We start from the raw sequence: 5966 nt of genomic DNA on the forward strand, positions 1-5966 counted from the left end.
AATTTCCTTACTACCTAAGCCCTCTGTTTTTTCGTATTTCCAAGGCATAGCACAGTGCCTAGCACAGATGCTTAACAAGTAGTGTTTATTGGATAAAGTAAAAAATTGAAAGTTTTGTTGGTTTTTTTGAATAGAGTCATCTGTGTGGGCTAAAGTTGGAGAGGGCTTCTGTGGGAGATCAAATATGAACTTCAGCTTGGTAGGGGTATAAGCAGGTGTATTTGAAGGCATTGAGGAAGAGATGTAACTTAAAAGAGCAAAGTTTTGGAAACAGGATTGAACAAGGCCAGTACAGGACTACAATGGGAAGCCTTTGTAAGTTCTGGGACAGAATGATTCATTTGGAATAAGATGCAGAAGAACTGTAGGGGAAACTATAGCTAGGCAAGAAGAGAAATCTCTAGGCTATGACTCAGGGATGAGCCAACCAGAAAAATCTAGTAACAATTGACCACTCCCTCCTTGACATCTTCATCTCAATTTTTGTGACATCATTCCTTTATGGCTTTCATCCTGCCTCATGGGCTTCTCTTTCTCAGCCTCTTTTTCTCTTGTGCTTGTCAATCTACTTTAAATGTTGATGTGCTTTAGTGCCTGATATTTATTCTCATGGTTTTAAATCTGTTTCCCACACAGCAGCCAAATAGTCTTTTAAAAATATTGACATGTTACTCCCCAACTTAAATTGTTCAGTGACTTTCCATTCACATAGAATAAAATCCAGAATTCTTGCCAAGGCCTATAGACCTCTGAATGATCTGTTCCTACCTCTGCAACATCATCTCATGCTGTTCAAGGCTTTGCGTTCTGTATTCCCTAGGTCTGGAAGACTAGTTCTAAACTGAGGGTGGTTTTCTCTCCTGTGGACATTTGGCAATGGTTGGAAACATTTTTGGTTGTCACAATCGGGGCAAGGGATGCTGCTAAACATCCTACAATGGGCAAGACAGTCTCCCACAACAAAGAATTATCCAGTCCCCAATGTCAGTAGTATCAAAGTTGAGAATTACTGACCTAGAATATTCCTCCCATAGGTCTCTAAGGGATTGCTATAGCAATGTGCCTTGTCATTGAAAGTAGCTGGTCTGAACAAATAAGGCAGAGATGAGGTGGGAAGGAGAAAGAGTTCCTGAGGATCCTCTATCCTCTTCCAAGGAATTCTGGACTTGAGTGTTTAGTGGATTCCTCAAAGCTCTGCAGCATGACATTTTGTTAAACACTGGAAGTTCAAATTCAATATCCATGATATCTTAGCTAGCTCTTCCTCGGTTGAAACTTTTCTGGCCATCCATCCCAAACCTTCTAAGGCTCTGCCTTAGAAGGTCAACATTTGCTAGTAAATCACTGCTAGTGGTTTAACTAGTGGCCTCTTTAATTTTTGCTGACTTAGTGTCCGCGTAGGCAGTTTCATTACCCTTGTATGTTATTTCACATTGAAACATTCTAATTTTCTTATTAGTAAAATTGGGGTGAGAAGAAATACTTATACAAATATCTTTTTGTAAGGCCCTAGATGAAAGCAACTGTAAAGTCCCACACTAGGTTATTACGGCCATTAGTGCCATTATTGTGATTACTAACACTGATTACTTAAAAGAAAAAAAAAGATTCTTACAGAATCCCATTATCATTGATGACATTGATATGTATTTAATTAAAATCCCAAAAATACAGAAAGCTTTAGATTTCATCTGGTCCAGCGTCCCACTCAATGGAGGATCATCCTCATCAGCTTCTGTTCAAGTATGATAACAGTGATAGAAAACAATGCTTTGCGGGGCAGCCTATTATTGCCCTTTTAAGACTTCTCTAACTGTTAAAAACTGTTCATCACAATGAGTTGGAATCTGTCTCCTAGTAATTTCCACATACTAGCCTTGCTTTTGTCCTTTGAAACAACAGAAATCTATATTCTCCTTTTTCATAAGACACTATTTAACACTGAAAGTATCTTCTGCGTTTTTAAGCTAAAATACTCCACTCTATCAACAATTTTTGAAAGCCTAGTAAATGTTATACTAATCCACATATTCATTCATTTATTATACAGTACTTCACCTCATCCTACGAATGATTTAAATGATTTTAAGCGAATTGTAGCATATAATAAAAAAAGTGGAGGTCAAATATAAATAAGAAAAAACAATCAGCTATCAGGAATTAAAATAAGAGTAGAAGGTAAAGAATGAGAGCAAAAGAACAGAAATATGCATGAGTCTGTAACTTAAACTTCAGTTTGGCTATGCTCTAAAACCAAACCTGAATAAGATATTTAAGTTATCAGTAATAGGAAAACACTTTTCTGTCATCGTTTAAAATGCTTTTCTCCCCGATGTGAGCCTGTATCTAAGGAGACTCTTATCTATGTTCACTGACAATGGCTTCATCAACATGTTCCTGGCAAATGCAGTAACAAGCCTCACATACAATCCATGTGACTGAATTCAAGATGCACTCTTGTCAACTTCAGAAAAATATGTGGTGCCCAAAAATAAAAACAGATAATTGTGGTTTGGAGAAATTATTTCCTCCCATAGTTCAGACACTGTTTTCTTATCAGGATAGTTTAAATAAGATTGTTTTGCAACTGTGTCACTTTGTTAACTAATATTAGTTTATGTTCAAAATACTTAATTTTTCATTTATTTTTCTTTTATAAATGATAGGAAACTAGGTTTCCCAAATCTTAATGCCATTATTCTTTTTTGGATACAAATTTTTATGCTGTCTCAGAGCACAAGCAACCCATCATCAGTTTTCTTCATTTCTTTCAAGTATCTTATTTTGCTTTGAAGTTTCATGCCGTATCTCATAAGATTCACTGTTCTTTCTCTATTTTTGTATTGCAAAAATTAGTAATATCTTCTTTGTCTTCAGCTATGTCATTAAGAAAAATGTTGACGAAGGCTGGATGCCTGACATTCTGCTCTAGCTGCAGCCTAAATTAATCCTAATGGCAGAATTAAAACTGTTAGAAAGCCAAGAAGAAACATTTAAGGGCAACATGGTGTCATAAAATAGTATGGTTTTTGTACCTGGACAGAAATAGATTTAAATCCTGACATTGCCATTTAGTGTTTATGTAATCTTGAAAAGTTATTAACTTCCATGAATCTCAGTTTTTTCGTCTGTGTGTAGCAGGGTATCCTAGCTAACTGGATGGCTGTTAACAGGATTAAGTAGGACTGCCAGCCCCTCTGGACATTTATTTGCCTAGTTTTGTAATTTTTTTTCTGGCAATGTTTTGTAATCTGAGCAAAAGAATGGAAAAAAATTGTGGAATTGTTTATGGTCAGAGGCAACGTGGATATGATAGAAACAACACTGAATGTTCTTTGCTCTCAACAGGTAGTTGTATGACTATGGGTACGACAGTTTTAACCTCTTTTAACCTCTCTCCTCATGCTCGAATGAAAGAATTAGAGTACATTGTACTAAATGTGTGAAAGTGCCTTTTCTCAATTGTTATTTAATCCCTAAATATGTGTTAGAAACTAACTGCTTTATGCAGCCTATTTTATTTAACTTTTTCAATGATCCTAAATATTAATATTTAGATATCACTAATATCCTTATTTTAGAAATAATGAAAATGAGGTACCTAGCATAGTGTCTAGAACATAGGAGGCACTCAATAAACAGAAGATGAATGACTAAATAAAAGACCATATCAGTTAAATATGCTGTCAAGTTACAGCCATGGAAATACAGTAGAGTAAGTAGAAATGAACAAAGCCAGTATGTACTGTACTAAGAATAGGTCCAGAAGTAATGGCCAAAAATATCTGGAGGTTTAATTGTCATAAAGTTATTCACTAGGATTCTTTTCTATAAACATCATTTCTCTTCAACTTTTTATAAAACTAGTTTTATAAAATTATTTTATATATAAGATTCATTAGAATCTTAGAGATGGAAAGGACCTCAGAGATTAGTTTGTTAAAAATCCCTCACTGTAAATATGAGAAAACTTAAGCCCAGGAAAGAAAAGTTATCCAAGGTCGTCCTAGACTCTGGCAGAACCAGGATTGAAATCCAATTCCTTAACATTTGGAATTTGCCTAGTGTGAACAATTTTCCATGAAGTATTCTGAAGTTTCATGGAAGATGGAACTCTTTTCTTTCTTAAAGTGCAGTAAAATTTCTTTTATATTCAAATATTGGAATATTGATAAACATACTTGGTACTTTTGTACCCTTTTATAAGACAATGGAAAGAGAACAAAAGGAAGTCAAGAGTATTTCAAAAGCAAATATTTTCTTTTTTCTGAATTGTGATATCTATGATAGTTCTCTGACTGTACAAAAAACAACCATCGTGTTTGCAAATTTATCAAACTTATTTTCCCACTCCTTGGAAATATAACAAATCCAAGCCTCTGTGACTTGCACGTGCACACAAACACACACACTCACTCACTTTACACCTTGGACTGACTTGTTTTTAAAGTAATTCTTTAAGAAATGCAATTGTAAAGTAACACAGTGTATTTTGCTCATAGCGTATTGGCTGAAATACTAGACCCAAAGGAAGTTGCCCTGGAGAGCACTTTTCTTTATAAAGATGGCAAAAATATTTAGGGCACCAGTGTTTTCAAGTTGAATTTCCTTGTTAAAATTCACTTCACAGTTAAAAGGAAAAAGTAAAATAACACTTAATTTTAAATAATGTAATAAGATTGTTGGAAAATATTCAGTGGCAAAAATATTTCCAGATTTATAAGTATATATGAAGGCAGAAATACTAGGATACTGAATTTTTTGCCAATTCTTAACTGTTTATGTTCTTGAATCTTTCATTTTCTTATCAGGGAAACAAGCCCTAAACCTAAAATTGTGCTGAGGAAAAACACAAACCAACTCTGGGCAAGTAAAATCCCTTGTATGTGTGTTAAAGCCTTTTTAGACATTGTTAAATCAGTGTTTTCATTAAATTGCTTCCTGCAAGTTTTATTCCACTAATGTTTCAAATACTTTTAACTCTAAAGAACTCTTTATCAAGTTTTAATAGTGTTAATGTGATAGAAGGAAGCTATTTCAGTTGCTAAAAACAGTGCTGACATTTAAATTGCAAGCAACAACTAGCACAAGAAAGAACAATAGCTTTCTTTTGTTTTGTTTTTTTGTTTTTTTTCAGACAGTTGTTGCCCAGGGTGGAGTGCAATGGACCTCCGCCTCCCGAATTCAAGCGATTCTCCTACCTCAGCCTCCCGAGTAGCTGTGAGTATAGACACATGCCACCACGCCCAGCTGATTTTTTTGTAGTTTTAGTAGAGAAGGGGTTTTGCCATGTTGGCGAGGCTGGTGTCCAACACCCGACCTCAGGTGATCCACCCACCTCAGCCTCCCAAAGTGCTAGGATTACAGACGTGAGCCACCGTACCCGGCCCTCATCATGCTGTTAATATAGTACCAGTTGGTTTTACCTAGCAAAAGAATAACTGCTTCTTGTTTATTCCTTTTTTTTTTTTTTTCACACTTTAAGTTCTAGGGTACACATGCACATCGTGCAAGTTTGATACAGAGGTGTGCATGTGCCATGTTGGTTTGCTGTACACATTAACTCGTCATTTACATTCGGTATTTCTCCTAATGCTATCCCTCCCCCAGCCCCCCACCCCCAACAGACCCCAGTGTGTGATGTTCCCTGCCCTGTGTCCAAGTGATCTCATTGTTCAGTTCCCACCTATGAGTGAGAACATGCAGTGTTTGGTTTTCTGTCCTTGTGATAGTTTGCTGAAAATGATGGTTTTCAGATTCATCCATGTGCCTGCAAAGGACATTAACTCATCCTTTTTTATGGCTGCATTGTATTCCATGGTGTATATGTGCCACATTTTCTTAATCCAGTCTATCATTGATGGACATTTGGGTTAGTTCCAAGTCTTTACTATTGTGAATAGTGCCACAATAAACATACATACGCATGTTTCTTTATAGCAGCATGATTTATAATCGTTTGAGTA

Source organism: Colobus angolensis, unplaced genomic scaffold, assembly GCF_000951035.1.
Source record: "Colobus angolensis palliatus isolate OR3802 unplaced genomic scaffold, Cang.pa_1.0 Scaffold345, whole genome shotgun sequence".
Classification (NCBI taxonomy): Eukaryota; Metazoa; Chordata; class Mammalia; order Primates; family Cercopithecidae; genus Colobus; species Colobus angolensis.